Source organism: Borostomias antarcticus (assembly GCF_949987555.1).
Source record: "Borostomias antarcticus genome assembly, chromosome: 5".
Taxonomy (NCBI): Eukaryota; Metazoa; Chordata; class Actinopteri; order Stomiiformes; family Stomiidae; genus Borostomias; species Borostomias antarcticus.
Window position 1 is genome coordinate 21921727 of NC_140238.1, and position 23927 is coordinate 21945653.

At 44.9% G+C, this 23927-nt stretch overlaps 1 protein-coding gene across 2 annotated transcripts in view; it reads left to right on the forward strand.

Moving 5' to 3' along the window:
• Nucleotides 1–2843: 2843 nt before the first annotated feature.
• LOC311309355 (cell death-inducing p53-target protein 1-like) overlaps nt 2844–23927 on the forward strand; it is a 34627-nt gene continuing 13543 nt past the window's right edge. Inside the window, exon 1 of one of the 2 annotated variants that reach the window (XM_084438586.1) lies at nt 2844–2916. The gene's annotated coding sequence lies outside the window, so the exon portion shown is untranslated. Of the gene's footprint in view, nt 2917–7107; nt 7234–23927 lie in introns of those variants that run through there. The other variant, XM_084438587.1, reaches the window with a different exon arrangement.

Below are 23927 nucleotides of genomic sequence, written 5' to 3' on the forward strand. Positions count from 1 at the left end.
TTTCCAATGCATTTTTCCATTGACATGTACATTTAGATTTTACATCAAAAACTATGCTTGGTGTCTCAGTATAGTCTCAGACAAGTTTACTCGGGAAACCATGTACTTTCTACATCCGCAGAGTAGAGCTTGAGGTGTTTAGTAGAGCTATATATGTCTGTATTTATACATTCATTATAGGATTTTAGACCATACAGGTGCATGGACTTGTTTGCCCACTAGCTGGAGACGTTATTGTACTCTTATTCACTCTACCTTGGTTTGTAGAGAGCTTACTTTGGTCAATCATTGATACACATGATGTAGTAGCACTAGATATGTCTGTATTTCTACATCCATTATGGGACTGTAGACCATACATGCATGGTTGCACGTGCATGGACTTGTTGGCTATTAAAACGATGCTCATCCGTCGTTGCTTTCTACACAAAAAACTAAGTATCTCAGTGTAGGCACAGCACAATTCTAGCCAGGGGCCTTTTTAGCTTGACCAGCGTCATCAACCACATGAGCTGGTTAGAGCTCACATAGTAGTTCTCGTTATAAGTTGTTTTTCCCATTACCAGTACATTAAGATTTGAAGATTTTAAATTAGTATGCTATTTCAGTAAAAGTATAGTCTATTCTACTGAGGGACCCTTCTACTTTTCACATCCAGAGTTTAGATAAACGAAAATATTCCTGGATTGTCTACTCATTGTTCTACATGTTAGGGGTCTCACAGATTAGTACTAGTAGTGTAACATATTAATTAAAAAAGAAATTCCATCTTTCCACTCCATCATTACCACAAAGGAATATGCATCATGGGTGGGGGACAACATGTTTACTGTGCACTTGTTATAAAGTGACACTATCTTCCTACAGTATATGAAATATAGTATATCTGTATATAAGTATCTTCCTACAGTATATGAAATACAGTATATCTGTATATAAGTATCTTCCTACAGTATATGAAATATAGTATATCTGTATATAAGTATCTTTCTACAGTATATGAAATATAGTATATCTGTATAGTATCTTCCTACAGTATATGAAATATAGTATATCTGTATAGAATCTTCCTACAGTATATGAAATATAGTACTGTATATCTGTATAGTATCTTCCTACAGTATATGAAATATAGTATATCTGTATATAAGTATCTTCCTACAGTATATGAAATATCTTTTGGACTGCATTGATCTCTGGGAGACTGTGCTTGGCTCAGGGCAGGCCCTTGTGACAGTCCTGTGACCTGCTGTCATCAGAGCGTGACCTGGCAGTCATGGGTCGACAAGTCACATCACGTCTTTGTATCCGAGTCATCCACAGTCGGGGGAATCCAACTATGTAGACATGCAGAGAACGTGTTCTGGTGGTCTGTAGTAAACACCCCAGAGATGAGAGAACCCAGAAACTCTCACTGCCAAGGACACTCCAGCGCCAACCAGATGTAGTTTACCCTTGATACATTTTTGCACTTCTGATCTGTCCTTTAATTTTTTTCATTTTTTGTTTTAGTTTAAAGGTCTTGCTATGCTAAGGGGCAGCACTACCTTCAGAAATAATACAGAAAGTGAAAATAAGTTATTTGCTCATTAAAAAAAAGGTGCTGCCCCTTTCATTAGCCTCTATTCTTCATTCTAGCCTCTAAGCTGCGGCAGAAACTGTACAGAAACCGTTCTATGTTCAGCAGGAAGAGAATTGTTCAAACTGTCTTCTTATCAGTAGTAGACTATGGTGACAATCTACTGTATAGACATGCTTCTTTGACTACCCTAAAACCGTTAGATGCTGTCTACCATTCCGCCCTAAGATTTATTAGTTATGACACCCACCACTGTGTTCTTTATGATAGGTTAGGCTGGTCTCCTCTCTCTGTAAGGTGTAACCATCACTGGTATTTGTTTATTTTAAAAGCCATTATTGGTAAACTTCAACCATACATCTGGTCTGTGTTGGACTAGAGCCTTGGTACCTACCAGACCCGATCAAACGATCGGCTTGTTTTCAGGGTTCCTCAAGTGCATTCTGAACTTGGCAGAGCTGCTTTTGTCCATGATGCTCCTTATACCTGGAATACTTTATAACAGACTCTAAAGTCCTTATACCTGGAATACTCTATAACAGACTCTTATACCTGGAATACTCTATAAGCTTGAGGTACCTCCTTCAGTTGCAGAGTTTAAATCCATGGCATTTGTACTTCAACCTGTAACTGTTTTTAATAATAATAATAATTATTATTATTATTGTATTTGTTCTGTTGTTATTTGTGTATCTGTGTGAACTTGTCAACACTGTAAATGAGGGAAACCTCAGTGCTTAACGAGTATGAATAAAGGTTTGAAATGAAATTACATTTAAACTCTCCTCATGGTCATACCTGTACATTTTGAGGCTAACATTTCCATTAGACAACACTGTGCTGTATGGTGAGTGTAGGCGTTAAGTCGTTAAACAGCAACGGTCAAGTTTTTACGATGGGTGGAGATAAGATAGCACATCTAAGGTACAGGCATATAATGAACCGGGAACACCTTTAGTATGGCTTTGCTCACAGATTACCCCTCTCCCAAGATCTCTCCTCCTCCATCTCCTCTCACTTTCGTTTCTCCTCTTTCTCTCATTTCATCCCTCAACCTAAAAGCATGACCAGAACCAGAGAAGTTAACCCCACCCTCCTGATCTTATGACTTCATACTGATTTTACTGTACTGTATGTTGTTTTGTTGTATCATGCAGAGAGAGAGAGAGAGAGAGAGAGAGAGAAGTGGGAGGAGATCTCCTCCCACTTCTTCAGTCCAGCCTCTCTGTGTGTGTGTCTTTCTCTCTGTCTCTCTCTCTGTCTCCCAGGACCCAGCGTCGACCAGGCCAGACCCAGCCCCGGCTTCACCAGTGTCGTCCCCCACACAGAAGCTTCAGGTAGGTGGGCAAGGGGGGCACCACAGCGGGTCCCTCCGGGGGCATTATATACTGGTGGAGGGTGGAGGGAGCTATGACAGGATGTGAGGGGAGGGGGGTGGGGCTTTTGCACTCACTAGCATGGCTGTTCTGTAGCACTAGCCTACGGTCAGCCCCTCTCTAGTTCTCTAGAATAGGGTGTGCCGTTGTTGGTTTCCAGTAATTGTTCACATCTGTTCCATTGGGCCAGCCCAGCAGTTGTTACGAAATGTCTGATTCACTGGAGCGGAATTTGCCTGACGATGGAGGTGAACTGTGCTAAATACAGCCCCCCCTCACCCCCGGCCCCTTCACCCCATCCCCCCACAGGATGTGGTGGGTGGGTGCTGTTATACTGACTAGCAGTGCTGCTCTGTGTTAGCCCCTCTCTAGATCTCTAGACCAGGGCGTGTTGCTGTTGTTCCAGGAATCGTTCACGTCTGTGTACAGACGGCTGCATTGTCCAGTTGCCCTGTGGTTGTTGCAAACTCTCTGATTGGCCGGAGTGCAATTTGCTTGACGACGGACATTAACAGTGACGTCCACCTTAAAACAAATTCCCCTCCCGAGCTTTTGTGTGCATTATTTTCATTTGTTGTGTTCATTTGCTTTCCGTTTCCAAAGAAAAGGGAGGGAGGGAACCAGGTGTTGGGTTTCAGCCAAACAAATACCAGAAACCCATATCTGGATTGAAACATTTGATACGTGTGTATATAAGAGCTGCTGGGATCAGTACTATAGAATATACATGTAGCACAGTTTACTGTACGTGTGAGAGTGCGTTGTGTGTGTGCAAGAGAGAAAAAGAGAGAGAAAGGGAGAGACGTGTGTGTGTGTATGAGTGCGTGTGTGTGTGTGTGTGTGAGAGAGCATGTGGAACAGTAGGTGTGTGTGCATGTGTGTGTGCATGTGTGTGTGCGCGCGTGTGTGCGCGCGTGTGTATGACCACGTGAGCGGTCCAGGATCTTGCTGCTCTAATTAATTTAGCGAGCAGGACAGAGGATGAGGAGCCGGAGTGCTGTGGGAATACTGGTCCTATCCACTCTGGCCATAGAGCATTTTCTAAACACAGCAGGATTTTTAAACACACACACACACAGACACACACACACATCCAGCTGATACAGATGTCTACTAGCCATGATGTGTGTGCCCAACCACATACTCTCCAGAGCCGTTAGCTGACAGCAACCATTGCTGTAAGAGGCTCTTAGCAGATTGATGGAGGGAGAGGGGAACGTGAGAGGAATGCGTGGGGGAGAGCGGCGCCCTGCCAATAAGGCCCCAGAGTACACCGACTGATTAACGAGGAGCAGGACGAGCCAAAGCAGACACTGAGCCGTACTCCAATTCACTTTCTTTGTTGCTCTGTGGTGGAGTCTGGCGCCTTTGTCAGGGGGGTCGTAGATGTAGCACCCTGCATGTTTACCCCGGCCACAGAACACCAACCAAAGGAGGGGTGCAGGAAGTAGCTATGGGCGGGCCTTAAAAGAATAGTAAAGGGGAAATGCATGTTTAGCCCTGTTTTAAGGTTACTTATGATCATATACAATGGTTCAGATCAAAACATTGACAAAACTAGCACTTTTGAGAAAGTCTGATAATTGCTCTAACACTGTTTAGGTCTTCTTCTTTCGTGTAACGTCAGAGGTCCAACTCGGTGTCGTGTAGCCATGCCAACATCTCGGGTCCTAGGTCAAAGAGGCTGACTGTTTAGGTCATACAATGGATGTGGGTGGGCACCGTGAAAAATCATTCAAAAACATGTTAAACTCGATTTCAAAGACAAGAAGCTCACCGAGGGTGTAATTGGTGTCCGTTGGTGTTCTGACATCAAATTCGCCGCAAAGTATGAATCCTTTATTGACGCGACCGTTGTAGATGTGTAGATCAATCCGCAGAGGTGATTCTACTTACGGTAGCTATTGTTTATGTTAGCTAGGCTAGCTAGTTTGCTCACTGCTCACGCTACTCTTTAGCTCAGACAAGGAAGCCCTACTGTAGGCTAGAGTTCAGAAAACACTTATCAAAAGAGTATGTAATAGAAGAGTATGAATTTGATCGCGAGGAATTAGACTTTGACGGCAGCGCTTATCGTTTCGAGCCTGAATATAGTGAGGAGGAACTACAGCAAATGGAAGAGATGGAGGCTCGCCGAACCGCAGAGCCAGTTGATGAAGCTGTCGCTATACCACAAACCACGGGTGTTTGGTGGTGTGCTTGCAAACATTGCCGACAGATGCCCACCGAAGAGGAAAGTTTGTGCTGTACCAAGTGGGACCTGTTGCTAACAGCTGACATGGCAAACCTTTCGGTCCATGAGTCTGACTCCTTGCCTGTTGAAAGTGAGTCCTGCTTTTACCACTAGTATTGATGTCCGAGTGAATAAATCTACAGTTTTGATAATTTCATGCTGTAAGACCACTTCTTACAATTCTATTTTTCTAAAGTTAGTCTTAGCAAAGGGATTATTATTATTATGCTTCAACACACACACACACGGGCGCACACACACACACAGCTGGCAATAAGAACTTACCTCAAGTTCTTCCACTCGTTCATCTTCTGTCGTTCCTCTATGTAAAGTCGGAACAGCATCACGTTTGAGGAAGACAATTTTGGGAGATTTCTTCGAGAATAGCCTAGGCTTATAACATTTGTCCTCAAAATGCAAAGTGCACACACGGTGATCTAAGACCCGAAGAAAATCCACGGGTGTGTTTACGTCCAAGTAAAGAGATTCTAGCCACAACTTCATTCTTGCGGGATCGTTGTAGGGAAGTCTATGACAAGTTACAGATGAACAGATTTTGCCACAATTGGCAACGGCACAATAGCGTGTCATTGTAGAGATCCCAAACAAATTCTTCGCACGAGCCTGTCTTGTTGTTGCGGCTAGCTTTTCAAATAAGGAAGCTGAGCGGAATCCACGGAAGTCGCCTACCGAGAGATCAAGGCATTGCGCAATATCGGAATCAGTTAAAGCGGAAGTTTACACACGTATGTGCTGCGACTAAATAGTTCGATGCTAAATATTTTTAAAAAGCCTTTCCAGATGAACCAGAATTTGACTTGTTTTTGATTTGAATTATATGCCAGAATGCCAACTAACACCTAGGTGAGTTTCTTGTCTTTGAAATCGAGAGTTTAACATGTTTTTGAATGATTTTTCAAGATGCCCATCCACATCCATTGTATGACCAAAACGGTGGTAGAGCAATTATCAACTTTCTCGAAAATGCTAGCTTTGTCAATGTTTTGATCTGAATCAATGTATATGATCACAAGTAACCCTAAAACTGGGCTAAACATGCATTTTCCCTTTACTATTCCTTTAAACCCAATGTATGCTTCGTCTCTCTCCCTTTAGAAAGCCGCTTCTCTCAGAATGACAAGAAACGCGCAACAGAATGAAGCGTGCGGCTGATTGTTTCCATAGAGACAACGCAAAGTGTCACTCGAAGGATAAATGCAACATGTCGAGCAACACCTTTTTTTTGTCGAGCGACATGTGACACTTTTCAAGAAGCATAAATTAGGCTTTAGACGTCCTGGCCCGCCCCAAAAGTGCTAGAGCCCCTCAATTGGCGCCCATAGTTTTAATTAATTACACTTCATGAACCAAAATAGTCAAAATAACTGGCTAAATACACTATCGGGGTTACAAACTCATCATTATCGGGGTTACAAACTCATCATTACCAGACTAATTGTTTTTCACTGCCGTTGTTTTCGCGTTTGGAAATATATGGAAGTGAATCCAGCTGATGGCTAACTATGGCTCATTCACTTCCATGTATTTCCAAACGCGAAAACTATGGCAGTGTTTTTGTGCGTGGCTGTAAGCCAGCGCACCTAGTATAGCGTTTGTCCAGTTATCACTCCTTCCCTCCCTCCGTTACTCTGGACAATGTTGGCCTGCATTTCTCTGTTGGCACCATAAGAGGCAGTAGTCCCAGCACACCAAAATCAAGGACACCAAAATGTACCCGTCGATCTCCACTGCACAAGTAGAGTAGCGGTGAGAGCATTGGACTCCCACCCGGGAGACCAGGGTACAAGACCCTGTGGGAATGACTTTATGGGACTATACCCCAAACCTCCACATGTTCATCCTTTCACTCCAACCTTTACCTCTTGCCTTATAGATCAGATCCTGTCCCAACCCCAACCCTTATTCTAACCCCAACCCACAGGGACTGGAAGGACACCAAAACCACCCCAGCGATCTCCACTGCACAAGTAGAGTAGTGGTGAGAGCATTGGACTCCCACCCAGGAGACCGGGGTTCAAGACCCGGTGGGGATGACTTTATGTTATCTATATGTAACTGCTTTAGCCACTGACCGCTACCTTTTTAATGTTATGGAAGCTGCTGCTAGTTGTTGTGAGCTCATGAGCTGTCCCGCTCTTATTGTGCTGGATTAGCATTGGAAGCATTGGAAGCACTGGAACTGATGTGTCCAGGCGACAAGACCTCTTAATTTATGAGACATTATTTCATGTCATTTCAATTCACAGCTATTTCAGTGGCATGACTAGCTTCCGTCCTATCAGCCCTGAACAGAAACAAGCCAGCCACACACATAAGCTAGGCTGGACCTGGCCTGGTTATAGTAAACTTTTAACATTGGAGTCACTGGATACTTCCACATTCGTCCAACCAATTACGTCAGACTTGACCAATATGGCAGCTGTGTGAATAAAGCGAATAGAGCACAGTATTATTTGAGGATCTAATAGCACTGACTAGACGATGTGGTGATCTCTTAAAGGGAAATGGCATGTCTGTAGGTGACCTCTTAAAGGGGTAGTTCAGAATTGTGCCTCATTTACAACTTACCCATAATGTTGTTGATTGATTTTCAGTTGATTCCATACTCTCTCTTGTTTGGGTGTTAGCGGCATGCTAATGCTAGCGCAATCGAACAAAAATGGCTAGCATAAAATAAAAAAAACTCACTTATAAACACTCCAAACAAGTAAGGATCACCAGATAAACTAAACTCCTCATCAAAGTCAGACTTATCCCTTTTGAACGTGGCCATTGCAACTTGTGTTGAAAGTAAGAAAACAGTCCACTCCTCTGTTCCTTGTTGTTGTGAAGACAATAGTGCCGGCTAGTCAACGGCGGGTTTTTGATTTGAGCTATTTTGGGGACATTACATTTTTGTTGCACTATGTAAAATAAAAAAGCATACTGTACATTTCAGCTTCAGTCAGATCTGATTATCCTGATGGCTGGTTCTTAAACATCCTGAATCATCCTGATGATCATTCATTTGGCCCACATGTGCACTTCCTGCATACAAATTGATAACAACCGATATGGTTAAAAAAAAAACATAGCTAAACATTACATATTTGGTTTGTTTACTAACATTATGAGGGTTTTTCCTGGCTCAGAATGAGGCGGTGGTGGTACTAAGTGGGGGGTTGGGGGTCCCCCCCTAGGAAATTTTAGGCATCAAAAGCTTCATTTCCTGCATTCTGGGGAATTTTCTATTCACTAATGTCTGCTTTATTAGCTTGTCTGCCTAACTATAATCGCCTACATTATTCAATTTCATTGTTTATTTATTTCTAAATAACAAACAGACTAGAACATTTGTGAGGGTATATCACTGTGACTCTGGCTTAGTTCACACAGCAGGTCTTAACGCTCAATTCCGATTTTTTACACATCCGATTTTTTTGTTTAGCTGTTCACATGACTTTTTAAATGTTACCTATATTTGACTTATACTGTATTTGACTGCCGTGGGAACAGCCCACGGCCCTGAACAGACCCGCATGCGCAGAAGAACAATAACAAAGACGTCAGGACGTCACACACAGCGCACTGTTTACGGAAGTAATGTTAACCATGGATAACGTTCTATTAATACATCCATGATAACATTACAACCACAACTGAAGTTAGCCTTTACTACGGGTTGATTTTCAAGTAGGCTATTTGTGCAGTGGAAGCCGGCGATGGTATGAGCAAATGATAACGAGAAGAAGGATCAGGATCGTCTTGTGACGTGCAGTATGCCGCACAAGCACTCCACCGTGGAACGCTTCACGAATTTGCAAGTCACCGCTCTAGAGACCCAGGCTGGATAAAAAAAAAATCAGATTTCATGTGACTTGCGCTGTTCAGACGGTCATGAAAAAATCTGACTTGAGTCACATGTAGACTTCTGGGACAGCCAATAGCTACTTCCCTTACTGAAGAGTTGACAACACTGACTGTAGGTTGTCAGGTCAAACATGTAGCCACAGTAGACCGGCGGTTTTATGTCAATGGCTGGAGAAGAGGCTCCACACTCCCATAGAGAAATCACTATCTGTTCGATAACCAGAGCTTGATAACTTGAGCTAGATGCATTCATGAAGTCGAGAGCTTTCGCCCAGTCCAACCCCCATGTTCATGCGACCCTCCAAAGTCAAGATATGGCTGTTTAGGCGTTTAAGTCATGGTAGAAAAAGTTCGTTTTCACCTCTACCGCGAACCGCACTGCATGAGAGTGTGTAACTAACGAATCGTCTGTGGAAAAAAGGTTGCACCATAACAATTATGTGCACTCGCACAAATGTATTTTGAGGTCGCATAGACTAAAAATGTACAACATAAATCACTGGAAAACTTTTTTTTTACCTACTACACAAAATGTGTACAGGTTGGCAGGTCTAGTGTTTTTTTTGTCGAGAGCTGATCTTGCCGCATTTGCAATGGTAGGCAAGTCGTTGCCGTTAATACGGTATTGTCCTGTATAGTGTCAGTGAGGTTCCACCACATTAGCATCGCATGTTAATTTCCCATACGCTTTTTTAAAAATCCTTATATTTTGAGAATTCAGTCATGAATCCAGCTAATAATTCATCAGACGAATCGAGCCAGAAGTCCTTATGATAGAAGCCAAAAGTCCATATGATATCAACCTTGTTTTAAGAAAATCACGTTTTATTTGCGGTAGCATTGAGAAATATTACACTACCCACAATCCTCAAGCGGTGTTGTTACCATGGAAATGTGTACACTGTCGAAGGTTAGGCGCAGGCTACTGAGTGGCTGTGTCCGAATGTCCAGTTATAACACTTGTGAGTGGCTAGCCTACCTCCTCCACGCCGCCACCCCCCACTCAGAAGAGATACAAAAATGCACCACGACCGCGCGGCTGACCAGCTGGTTCAAGGGAGAAGAGCCAATGATTACCGAGACCTACTCTAACCTAAGCTAAACTAGTGGTACACGCAAACATAGGGTTCGCTAAACTTAGGAGACACGGCTAAGCAAAGCAGCAGCTAACAGCAGTCCTGGCTCTGGTTTTGGAGCGGCTAGATAGCGGTCACGGACCTCGTCCTAGGTCAGGCTAGAGGTCGACAGGGAGGTATTAACGCATCCACCTGTCCCACGTCCTACTGCGACCATGGCTACCACTCTGTTGACAATCTCCAGACTCGGGACAGCGATAACCCACGCCAACACCAGCGCTCAATCACTTCCTGCTGAGGCCAACTACTCCTTTTGTACAGGTGCGTGCCCACGTCGGCGTATGAGATCACATGTTCTCTTCCTCCCAACTTCTGGGCGCGAACTGCGCCTATCGCGTGTTGGGATGCATCTGTGTGGAGCAGGAAAGGCTCATCCAAGTGTGGGATTGACATTACGGGGGGCTGGGTTTCTCTTTTAACAAGGTGAATGCAGCCTGGCAGTCGTCAGTCCAAGTGAATGGTACATTCTTATGAGTCAGGTGGAGCAGTGACTCCGCGATCTCGGCAAAGCCTGAGATAAACCGTCTGTAGTCAATCAATCAATCAATCAATCAAAGCTTTATTTGTATAGTGCATTTCATACCCAAAGGCAACACAATGCGCTTTACAGAGAACAAGGGAGGTGGGCATACGACCCACTCTCTACATATTCCAGAGGGAAGCAAAAAAACAGTAATCACCCGGGTGCCAGATAAGTGACCTGTAAAAATTCTTCCCTGACCCCTCTCAACAAGGCGATCGAGCAAGCTCCTGGAGTATGTTTGTCTACCGGCTAAGAACATTTATAAAGCAATACATTTCAGAGTAAGAGAGACTAAAAAAGCATCATAGGAGAGACATGGCAAATACTGGTGTGTGTTTGCTATGGCCCAGGCCTAAAGCCGGAAGTGGGCTGGTGTATGTCTGTGTGTAGTATGAACAGATACCCAGAAATGCCCTGACCTCTGTGGGAGAGCGTGGGGGTGACCAGGAGCGGAGCTTATCTGTGTTGGAGGGGTCTGGCCGCACTCCCTCCTGTGAGACGATGTGCCACAGGAAGGTGACGGAGGTCTTGGCAAGGTGGCATTTAGAGGGCTTTAACTTCAGCCCTGCAGCCCTGAACCTACCAAACACTGCTCTAAGATGGTGGAGATGTTCCTCGTAGGCGGTGCTGTAAATTATGTCATCCAAATAAATTAGACAGACACTCCAGTGTAGCCCATGGAGGGCTAGTTCCATCAGTCTCTGAAAACTAGGGGCCGCGTTACAAATTCCCATCGGCATTGTCCGGAACTGATAAAGTCCTGCTCCTGTTGAGAATGCATTTTTTTCTCTGTCGTCGGGACGGAGAGGGATTTGCCAATAGCCTGACGTAAGGTCGATCTTGCTGAATATATGAGCGCCTGGAGAGTCGGTCTAGAGTGTCGTCCACTCGGGGTAATGGGTGAGAGTCCCTGACCGTGACAGCATTCAGGCGCCTGTAGTCTATACAGAACCGGTATGAGCCGTCTTTTTTCTTGACTAAGACTACCGGTGCAGACCATGGGCTATGAGACTCCTCAATCACTCCCTGTTGGAGTAGTTTGTCAATTTCTTTGTGCATGACGGCGGAGGTTCGGTAGGCGCAGACCTTTATTGGCACCGCCTCGCCCGTATTGATGCGATGTTGTAGTCTGGCCGTAATCATGTGAGTGTGTACTAAAGACGTCCGTGTATTCTGTCAATAGGGCCTCGAGTTGTTCTGTCTGAGTCATGGTTAGGCATGAGTGGTCTACGTTTACCTTGGGACAGGATTTAGATGGGCTAGGGGGCGGGTCGGTCGGGTGGTGGTCGTCTGCTATGTCATAGCTCTCCTGATGTCGCCAAAGAATAGGGTGAAGCTGCCCCAAACTCTGTCCCTTGCGGATCGGGATGGTTTGTGTGGATGGGTTGACTACTCTGACCGCCATTAACCCATGTTGCACTGTTGTGAGGGTCCTGGCTACTCCTAGTCCTGAGTTGTCTATATGGGATGGTTCGAGGAGCCCTACATACTCATGTTTAACGGGCGTCATCTCCCTCTCTAGGTTGACGGTAGCCCTCTCACTCCTCCTCCCCTCCTCTCTCTCTCTCACCCTCATACTCGCTCCCCCTACCGGCTGGTGGTTAAATTGCAACATTTAACATTTTAGTCTTAACTAAATCTTAATGCATTCGGCCCATAGAACAAGCTATATTCTCCCAATAACATCTGGGCTATCATGTGCTGAATTGTCCTTACAAGTTATATCTCTTACACTATGTACCATATAGCATGTAGTACATACTACATGCTATATAGTACATAGTGCAACTCGCATACTACACACTATTTAGTACATACTACTCCACAAAAACATGTTTAGTATGCGAGATAAATGTAGTGTAATAAATCGTGTAGGTCACCCTGAAAAATGGGGTAGTGGTCAAATGTCAGGCAGAAGACAACAGCACACACTCATAGAAGGATATCAGCTTTATTTGTAATTCATCTCAAAACAGCAAAACATGGTCTAGGCGCCCCCCTGGAGGCGGCAGGCTGTCCGGTCACCGGGGAGTGACCAGGTAGGTGACAACGGTACAGTGGTCTGTTTTACTCGTGCTCCAATGGACAAACCCACACAGCACAACACGGCATCACTGGTTCCAACACCCACTGCAAGACACAACCTCACTGATTCAACACCCACAGCAAAACAACAAGGGGGAAGAACTCCCTAAAATAAAGGCTGGCATAGGTGCGCACACACACTTAGGGACCCCGGGAGGCTACCGCCCCCCTCAGTGCCCCCTCCCCCCCCGTAACCCGACAGGCTAGCCCCTCTCCTGGGCATGGAAGATGAAGTAGTAGTAGTAGTAGTAGAACTCAGCTTTGAATTGCACTAAGATAACCTTTGCTAGGCCATAGGAATAGCCACACAGTCTGAGTCATGAAGGAAGTTAAGAATGTTCTCTGCTGACTTGTTGACCATCAGAAGCTGACCAGTCAGCAGTAAACAGCAGCTGCTAGGATTGGGAAATCCAACCAGACACCCAATGACCTGGAATGTCCGGTCGCCCTAGCAACAATCTAATTTTGACCTGGGCTGAGTTTCCCAGAGGCATCGTACGGGCGCACAATCGAAGTGGTGGGGGGTGTGCGACTTTTCTGAAAGATGGGTTAGCCTATAGGGAGGTGCCCTCCCCTGTGGATGTTGAATGTGTTGTGGTGGAATTGTGCAGCCCGAGGGAGGGGGGCAATATTAGGGTGGTCAATTTCTACAATCCATGTGAGTCGCTTACAGTGGACATGTTCCAGGACATAGCTGGGGCGTTGTCTAGGAAGGAATTGTGGGTTGGGGATTTTAATGCACACAACAGTTTAAGGGGCAGTCTTCATACAGACAGTAATAGTCAGGTGGTGGAAGACGTGTTGGATGGAAGGTCGCTGGTCTGCCTTAATAATGGGCAGGGAACGAGGCTTGATGTGAATAGGGGTACAATGTCCTGCCTGGATCTTACGCTGGTGTCAAGTAGTCTGGTGACGGCCTGTGAGTGGCACGTTAAGACCGAGTCGACTATTGGGAGTGACCACTTTCCAGTTCTCACGGTTGTTCATGCGAGTGTGTATGTACAAGACAGGTGTGCACTTGTTGGGTGGTGTTTCAGGAAGGCTGACTGGGAGGTCTTTAGGTTGTCTTGTGAGGGCACGGCTCATCTGGTTGCTCTTGAAGGTAGCATAGAGGACTGCGCAGCTGAGATGGCTGGTCATATTTTGAATGCTGCCACTGTGAGTATACCAAGACGGTTGACCCAGCGTAGGAAGAAGGTGGTGCCGTGGTGGAATGAAGAATGCAGTAGTGCGGTTCAAGTGCGGAACAAGGCTCTTAGAGTTTTGAGGAGTGACCTGTCGCCCGAGAATTTGGTTGCCTACAAACGGAGTAGGGCTGTTGCTCGTAGGGTGGTGAAAAGCACAAAAAAGAGGACATGGACGGAATTTTGTTCCTCCATTGGCAGGAATGTGCAGCTGGGAGAAGTCTGGTCCATGTTTAAGCGAATGAGTTGGACGAGGGCATCAGTCCGTATTCCAGCACTGAGTGTTGGGGAGAGGCTGGCAGTGTCTGATAAAGAGAAGGCGGATATGTTGGGTCGTGCTTTTGCTGCAGTGCATAGTGGGGAGCACCTGGATGACGTGCATAGGCAGCAGAAGGTCTGCACTCTTAGTAGGCATGGGAATGTGTGGGATCGGGGAGGTGAGGTTGGGTCGACTTTAGATGTGGACTTTACAATGACAGAGCTCAAAATAGCTTTGCAAGGTACCGGGTATTCAGCCCCAGGGCAGGACCAGTTATGCTACGCCATGTTCCGACAGCTACCCGTGGCATCTTTACAGCTAGAGCTAGGATTTTTTAATAGAATCTGGAGTGAGGGCATCTTGCCATGTGGGTGGAAGAGTGCAGTGATTTTGCCGTTTCATAAGCCTGGGAAGGACCCTGCTGTGCCTGATGGCTATAGGCCTATCGCATTGACTTCTCATTTGTGCAAATGGATGGAGAAGATGATAGTTCGCAGGCTGTGTCATGTGCTGGAACGGAGAGGGCTACTGAGTCACTGTCAGAGTGGATTTCGGAAAGGGCGTTCCACGCTGGATGCTCTGGTCGGAGTCTGCTCTGATGTTGAAAAGTCAATGAAAATTAAGGAGGGGATGGTGATAGTTTATTTTGACATTGAAAAGGCGTACGACTCTATGTGGAGGGATGGGCTACTTATCAAGTTGAGCCGTTTGGGTATTGTGGGGAGGTTGTACAATTGGGTTATGGACTTTTTAACGGGTAGGACACTTAGAGTCAAGGTGGGTGAGGACGTTTCAGAGCTGTTCAGCATAGTGAATGGTATCCCTCAAGGGAGTGTGATCAGCCCGGTGTTGTTTAATGTGATGATTAATTATATTTTTGCGAACCTTGAGGGATGCATCAAGTCGGCTCTTTATGCAGACGATGGGGCCATTTGGATGAGAGGAAGGAATGTGCCGTACGTGTTCGGGAAGCTGAGGCAGGCAATAGAGAAGGTGGAAAGGTGGTCTTATGAGTGGGGATTCAAACTGTCAGCGAGCAAGTCCTGCTACATGGTTTTCACTAATAAGCGCAAGCTCGAGGCTGGGGGGCTCATGCTCTATGGTCAGCCACTGGAGTTGATTACGGAGTTTAAATGCCTGGGCCTGTGGCTCGACAGCAGGTTTACATGGGCAGTACACATTCGCCACTTGGAAACCAAATGCAAAAAGGTTATCAATCTGCTGCGTGCTGTGGCTGGGTGTGACTGGGGGCAGGAACGCAATCGATGCTGGACATCTATAGGGCACTGATGAGGTCAGCTTTGGACTATGGGGGAGTGGTGTATGCAGCGGCAGCAAAGTCTACGTTGCTTAAAGTGGATCTGTTTAGGAGCTATTAGATCTACCCCCAATAATGCAGTGCTCATTGCAGGTGGAGAAATGCCACTGGAGCTCAGGCGGGAGAAACTAGCGCTGGCCTACTGGGTTAGGCTGCAAGGGTGTGGGGATGACCACCTTGCTAAGCTCATGGTGCGGGATTGTTGGGAATTCAATAGGTTCCAGGGGACTGGGTTTGGGTGGACTATTGACGCCACAGTGAGGGACTATGGGCTGGAGGGGTTAGAGTTCACTAGATCCGCCCCAGTTAGTTGGGTGCCCCCTTGGCTCTTCCCTGAAGTAACCGTGGACAGGCGCGTTCTGGAGAGAAAACATGGATGGCAGCCAGGTGAAGTGGGTATGAACACGGTCATGTATCTGCGTGCGAGTTACTACGGGTGTGTGGAGATCTACACTGACGGGTCGAAGGATGAACTGGATAGAGTGGGGGTTGGGGTGTATATCCCGGGGTTCGAAGTGGGTCTCTCCAAGCGGCTGTCTGATATGTTATCTGTGTACACGGCTGAAATGGTGGCGGTCATCCTTGGGTTGCAGTGGGTGGAGGTGGTCAGACCTGATAGGATGGTGGTGTGCACGGACTCCAAATCGGTACTGGACAGTATACAGTCCACCAAGACCATCAGAGAGGATCTACTTATTGAATTGTATCACAGTTTTTTAGGCTTCACAGGGGTGGTATAAACGTACAGTTTTGTTGGGTTCCGGCACACGAGGGGGTGACAGGGAATGAGACTGCAGACAAACTGGCGAAAGGTGCGCTGACTAAGGACATCTCAGTACCTGTTCCGCTCGGGAAGGGAGAAGGGAAAGCGGTGATAGAAGGAAGGGGGTATCACAGGGTACAGAAGTCAGTTATGGTGAAAACTACACTGCACAGAATAGGAGGGAGGAAATCGTCATGGCTAGACTCAGGTTCGATCACACGGGACTGAACGGCACCTTGTTTGTACTGGGGAAAAGGGGGAGCGATACATGTGGGCACTGTGGAGCTAAAGAAAACACTGAACATGTTCTGTTGCACTGTCCCAACTACAGTATGAAGAGGATAGAAGGAGACTCCGGGTAAAGTCAGAGTAGCAGGACGGGAATGGAATTTGAGGGGTTTATTGGGCACGGAGGGGGAGGGGGTAGGTATCTGCAGGAAGGCTCTATTTACTTTCTTGGGTGACACAAGGTTGTGGGGCAGACTGTAGTCTGTAAGCACTAGGATGATGACATGATGATGCACACTCATCATGTGTGGAAGAAGAAGAGGCATCGTAGCGCTACGTTCATCGTAGCGCTACGATGAACGCTGTAGCTTACGATGAATGTAGCGCTACGATGCCTCTGGGAAACTCAGCCCTGGCTGATTGACAAATGACTATATCAAGCACAATTACAGCCTTCTACAATAACCTGATATGTCACCCCTTCCCCTGGCAGAATGTATTTAAGACAGCCCCATACTGTTATGTTAGCTTCTTAGCCTCCTAGTGCTTTAGCTCTCTCTCAGCCCAGCTAGCCTTCAGCTTGTAGCACTGTTAGCTTGTAGCATTGTTTGCCTCTTTAGCTGCACCGTCATGCTGCATACCTCCCTCAATACTCAATACTTTCGCCTTCCCACTCGCTGCTGCGACAACCACCCTGTACAGTAACCATGTCATATGATTGTACTCTGCCTAGTTTTGTATCTAGGCTATTGTCTGTAACCCTATATGCTTATTGTTTATGAATAAATGTCCACGTCAATAGACGTCTACATTGATAATCAATAAATAAATAAATGAAATGAAAGAAAAGTTGTCGTGTCTTAGGCTATTGCAGTCTAAAGGAAAGCCTTCGCTAGGGTAAGTTCAGCTCGTTAGTCGAGAGAGAACAAGGCACTCCTATGATTTATCCCCCCTGGCTACACTAAATGCCCCTGCCCCCTTGCTCCCTATCTTCGGTGCCCAGAGCCCTAACCAGCCGTGGGCACACCCCCCAACAAAAGACGCGAAATGCCTACAGCAAATACAGCCAGATCCAAACGGACATATAGGGTACACCCCAGTAACCTCCCAGCCCAGCGTGCCCCAGCCTGATCACCTGATTGAGGCGCAAGTGTCGTCAATCGCATAATGTGATGGACTACACAGAAGCTGTGTTCGGAATCGCTCCCTTGTTCCCTCACTCCGTATTCCCTATATAGGGTTCACCATGTAGTGAACTACCTAGGGAACGGAGAAAATGTAGGGTACATGCACTGTTCCCTACAAATCAAGGTGAATTGTGGGTAATAAATAGTGGACTATATAGGGAACGAAAATTCCGTGGAGAATTCGGACACTACAAACAAAATGGCTGATGCCCTATATAGTGCACTATATAGTGAATAGGGAGCTATTCCGAACACAGCTAGAGTTCTATAACAGTAGCATGCTTCTCAAGTTATCCAGTGAAAGTGATGGGCTCTGGCTCACATATGGTTCATGTTAAATTTCCAACAATATTGAGCTAGGCATGCATTGGAGTTGGTCATCAAACAGGCTCGATCCTCACCTTTCTGTATAGTCCAAACTGTGGAATGGCTGTGATAATAATCCACAAAATGTTCTTCATTTGCCTCCAGCTGCAACACTCCTCCAAATTCATTCTCTCTGGTAGCAGGGCTAACGTTGCACTCAGTAGCAACTCAGTGGCTTGTGCTTCTTTTTATTATTGCGGTTGGTGAGAAGCTTGTGCAGTTGAGGGTTTCTTTTGGGGGCGTTAGCCTGTTGAAGAAGTTTTGATCTTAAGTCAAAAATAAAGGATTTGCCAAGGTTAGCACAAAAAGGTTCAGTCCGATTTATTAAGAAAACAATATGATTGCAAAAGGACCTCAAGATAAAACACAGAGTGGTTCATCAGAAAGAAGTGAGACAAAGCTCGTCTGGCGCAGCCTTATATGTGCTCAATACAAGGATGTGACGCTAGCAGACATTTGGTTGGCTGACCCATCTATACACGTCATAATAAGGTGACGGACATCAAACAGTGGTCGAGGGATGCAAAGAAAAGCGCGGTACACTTTGAATATAGACAAAGGAACAAAGGCCTGAGCCAGGACGGGAAGGTTGAGGTGTGAGGCCTTCCTGTCCTGGTGAGGATACAACGACAGGGGTCTCTGTCTTAAAAGAGAAGTGGGGAAGACAGAGGTTCAGGAGGTGTTTGGAATTCCATAGAGAGAGAGAACAAAGGTTTAAAGTGTTTACAATAGCAAAAGGCAGGGGACTGGATCAATAGGTTTTTTAGAACAGAAAGCTGAGATCTGAATAGTCTTGAGGCTAGTTGTAAATTCTATGACTTTGGATTGTTATGCTTAAATTATGCTAGCCAGCTAGTTCCCAAGCTTGTTTGATAACTAGGGCTGTCTTCAACTCAGGATTTTGTGATTCGACTCAGACTTGGTGTTCAAAGTGACACGTTGAATCGTCAATGTGTTTTTTCTCTTTCTCCTGGCTATCAGAAAATCACTTGACATCAAGTTTCCGTGATTATTTTGGTTAGGCCTATATTGGTAGCCTATAGAAACAACCAATTGTTGCCAAGGCACATTTCTGAGTAGGCTAGGCTATTTAAAATCAACGAGAATGACAGTTACATAATTACAGCATTTTAAATAGCTAGAATAGCCTGGCTATCGGTTTGTGGAATAAGATGGAGGGATGCTTCATTTTGTTCAATCTTTTTCTGAACGAACTTTCGTCCATTTAGGTTATGCTTGAATAGCCTTTATTGGGCTAATACCTTGATTGGTGTTTATTATTTTCCGTAAAACAAGAATAAAGTTTCAAAATAAATTATTAGCCTTGCTCATATTTCCGCTCTGCTAAAATCCTCTCTGCTGCCTCCGAATGTGTTTGATAGCTTCCCAGCTGGCATTTCAACGTTGATTCACGGGTGATTCAACGTCATGTGACTATGTGAATCAACGTTGGATTAGGTTTTGATTTTGAAAGGTGAATTAACGTTGATATCGCGACGTTGTTCCAACATCTTACTCTTCAACATGGGTGAATTAAGGTCTTACAATCACTGCTGAATATGTGTTGAATTTGAAAGGTGAATCAATTTTGAAATCCCAATTGTGTTTCAATGACTTACTTTTCAACATGGGTAAATTAAGGTCTTTGAGTCAACTTTGCATCACTGTTGAAACTGCAACTTTGTTTCAACTTCTTACTTTTCATGTATCATGTAGCCACAGAGAACAAAGGCATGAACTTTTTACAATTTTATTTTAGATTAGAATCAAGATGCACATGTTGGCCTACAACAGCAGTGAATGGGGTTGCAACACTGACAACTGTGCAAATAGCAACAACATCAATCCAACAATAATGTGAAAAATAAGTGTTTGTGGCACTGGCATGCACACACACAAACACATTTTGTGACATACTTCTATACAGCAATGATACAGAAAAAGGCACTCACAGTCAATCTGCCGGCTGGTAACAGCTTTTAGCTTTCTAAACAGACAACCTCTGCAGCACAATACGGCCCAGGATGTAGCTTATGTTAAAACGCGAAAGCAAAACCAACTTAGTTAGCAAGCTAAACAATATATTAACCTTACAATCTACAAGTAGCGGCAAAAGTTGGACAACAAGGGAATGACTGGCACATTGCTCAGCTTGTATATACTAGCTACGTCCAGCTAGTGCGAGACAAACATTACACACGATGCACCACACCTAAGAAACTATGGTGTCCATAATAGGATATCTTTGGATGTCCACGAAAGGAAATTCAAATCTCATTTACGTCTTTGTGCAAGCGCAAAATAAGGATTTGTGACCAATAAAATACATTTATTGCAAAGATATATAAAGCAAAACCTTCGTTGGGCCACTTTTTACCCATATTGTGCATTTAAGGGCTATAAGGCAGGTTGAAGACATCATGTTCCCTCTGGAATATGTAGAGAGTGGGTCGTATGCCCACCTCCCTTGTTCTCTGTAAAGCGCATTGTGTTGCCTCTGGGTATGAAATGCGCTATACAAATAAAGCTTTGATTGATTGATTGATGTTGACGTTGTTGTACATCAACGTAGGCTACAGATCTTCAACAGAATTTCAATGTTGATTTATAAGTATTTTATCAACCTTTTTCAACCATTGAGCATTCAATATTGTGTCAAGGTTGAAACGACGACTGACATTAATCCAACTATATTTCAAAGTTGAAGGTCGGTCGTGTGCCAGCTGTGCAGATTTATCTACAATAGTAGAAAGTGAAAACATGCGCCCCTAGTGCATTTGTTCCTATTGGAGAGGAGTTTCAATGTAAACTCCCATAGACCGGATTTTCTAATAATTACTATGAAGCCATTTCGGTGAAGTTATCAAAACAAAAACTTGTGAGTGTCTTTACAGTAATAACCTACTAACCGTGAGAATTTCAAACAGAATTTCGCCTTCTTTCAAATTTTCGAAATTGCTCCCTTCCTCCAGTCAAAGTCAATGGAATTTAAGAAAAATATTTTCATAATTCGGATTGTGATTGAAAATCAACTATGATCACCAGAATCAATAAAGTTTGTCTCCAAGTATTTGCCGTTTAAGGCATTCTACTAACTTTTCGGTGTCGACCAAGATATCATTTTTCAAAAGACGTGTCTATGAGAAATCCCATTCATTCTCTCGGCATTAGGAACGCTACCACTAGGGGGCGATGAGATAACTTTCCCTCCCTATGTCCATGAACATTTAAGCAAGGTTGGCGAATGACTGTCGCCTCAACTTCCACAAATTTTGACAAACCGGAAACTACAGTGATGTGCCGCGACGTTTCACTCAAATCGGCATCTTGTTTCCGGAATAGCATCCACTCGATGTCTACTACATTTTTGGGGTAGTTTCAGGAATATGTAGTACATACTATATAGTATGCCAGATGTAGCAGGGACAATTTTGATGTAGCATGCTGCATCTGGCGTACTATATAGTATGTACTACATACATAGTGTAGGTTCCCATGTGCGCTGACTGAAGCCTTAGCTTGACGCTCCTCTATATTCCCTTTCGTCATTGAAATCAAAGAATCCACAGGACAACTCGGTAAAAATTCGAACTGTTTAGTTAAAGAAAAATGTTTCATACAATATTCTTCTCGTAAACGTCGAATTACAATACCAATTCCATCGAAAGAGAAAATGATAGACAGAGAGAGGTCTAAAAACTGTCTGGCTCCACTTTCCACATGCCTAACTGCAGGCCTGACTAAAACCCTAAACTCCTAACATTTTCCCGCGAGAGTAGGCTTATACAAAGAGAAATCAAAGTGTGCAGTTACTAGATAACATCCAAAATAATATTAATTACTAGATCCAAATAATAACCTATTCCTGTAATTACAAACATAACACAAATGATCTCAGAAGCATATTGCATTACTGTAAATATTCTTTGCTGTTCTAAATCTAATCTAATCAATTAACCATGCAAACCATTGTGGTAATGTCTATTAAATGAACTTAAATTATTGCCTTCTAGTGAACCAAATATCTAAACTCTGCATTTAGGCTCTTATAGTATGGACATTTGGACACGGCCAGTGACTGTTTTTCATTCATTCTTGATCTAAGAACGTTAACAAGGGTTCTAGCTAATGTTAGCTGCTTATTCTATGCAGTTCTGGCAACTCACGTAACACCTTAACATTAGGTATGTGAATGTACCTGCATCACAAATTCATTAAAATGAGTAATGCCTTATCAATGTGATCAACCGCTTCCTCGCCGACGCCTTCTCGGGCAATGGGTAGAACCGGTGGCAACGACGATCATCTAAGTGGTGAATGCAGTCAGGAACGAAGCATGGCACCACCATGTTTCTGACACATTAGGTAGCAAACACGCAATATAAACACAATATACACACACACACACACAACACAAACTAAAACATGAATATTAAAATATTAACACTTAACAATGACAAAGATTACATTCATGAAGAAGCAAGTTGGAATTCTGAAGCAAGTTTGAAACTGTTTGAGCGAGAGACTGATTCACAATGTTTTTGGGATGCATTGTTTTATTCACTCCTACAATAGGCTAATTATGTACACAGTCTTGTACCATAACCTTTTTTTTCACCACCCCCCCCCCCCCCCCCCCCAAAAAAGAGCTCCAATTTACATGTTTAAATGTCACGATTCTTCTGATGAATAATTAGCTGGGTTCATGACTCAATTCTTGAAATATAAGGATAAAAATAAAAAGTCTATTAACAATGCGATGCTAATGTGGTGGAACCCCCCCCCCCCCCATAACAAACACTCACTGACACGGCCTCACTGGGGATCACTGATGCGGTCTATTGAAAAACAAAATGCACTTTTAATGCTGAATCAATACGAGACGTGAGATTTTCCCGTATTTATGTGCACAGAACTGTGGTGTTGACGGAGGGTCTGAGCTTTGGAGATGCTCAACCAAATTCAACCAGATACAGTGCTACAGCCAGTCTCTCACACGTTAGCAAGAAATGGAGCTTATACTCCATGCCACGCCTACCTTGAAGTCCTGGTTAAGAGTGTTCCTCTCTTCCTGCTTGCGCCAACTCAAGATCCCCAAAATCTGGAGAAGAGCCCTAGTTGTCGCGATCCCTATGCCGAACAAGCCTGAAGGGGACCCCAAGAGTTACCGCCCCATCTCTCTGTTATGTATCCCCTTCAAGATCCTCGAGCGTCTTATCTATTGTACGCTCCATCGAACCAAACATCAACCCGCTTCTCCCACAGTAGCAGGCCGAGTTCCAACGCGGGAGATCGACCGTAGATCAAGTCACTTTGATGACTCAAGACATCGAGGACAGCTTTTCGGCTAAAAAGAAGGCCGGAGCCGTCTTTATAGACCTGACGGCTGCCTAAGACACCGTATGGCACCGCGGCCTCACCTGCAAGCTGCTCCGTCTGCTGCTGGACAGGCACATAATAATAAATTGGATTTATATAGCGCATCTCATTTGCCAAGACAGATCTCAAAGTGCTTTGGTCAGCATGATCATGGAGCTTGTCCGAAACCGCAGCCTCACCCTCACCACCAGTCAGGGACGGACTGGGACAAAAATTCAGCCCTGGCATCTTGGCCCAGACCGGCCCACAGGACTGGACTGGGTGAATATTTCCTACCGGGAAATGTAGCCCCAGTCGGCCCACTAGCCGAGCCGACGCGTGAAATGGAACACCTTCAGTTTCGTTTTGTTGACGGGGGGGGGGGGGGGGGGTGCTGCTGCGCGATTTGTTGACGGGGGGGGGGGGGTGGTGCTGCTGCGCGATTTGTTGACGGGGGGGGGG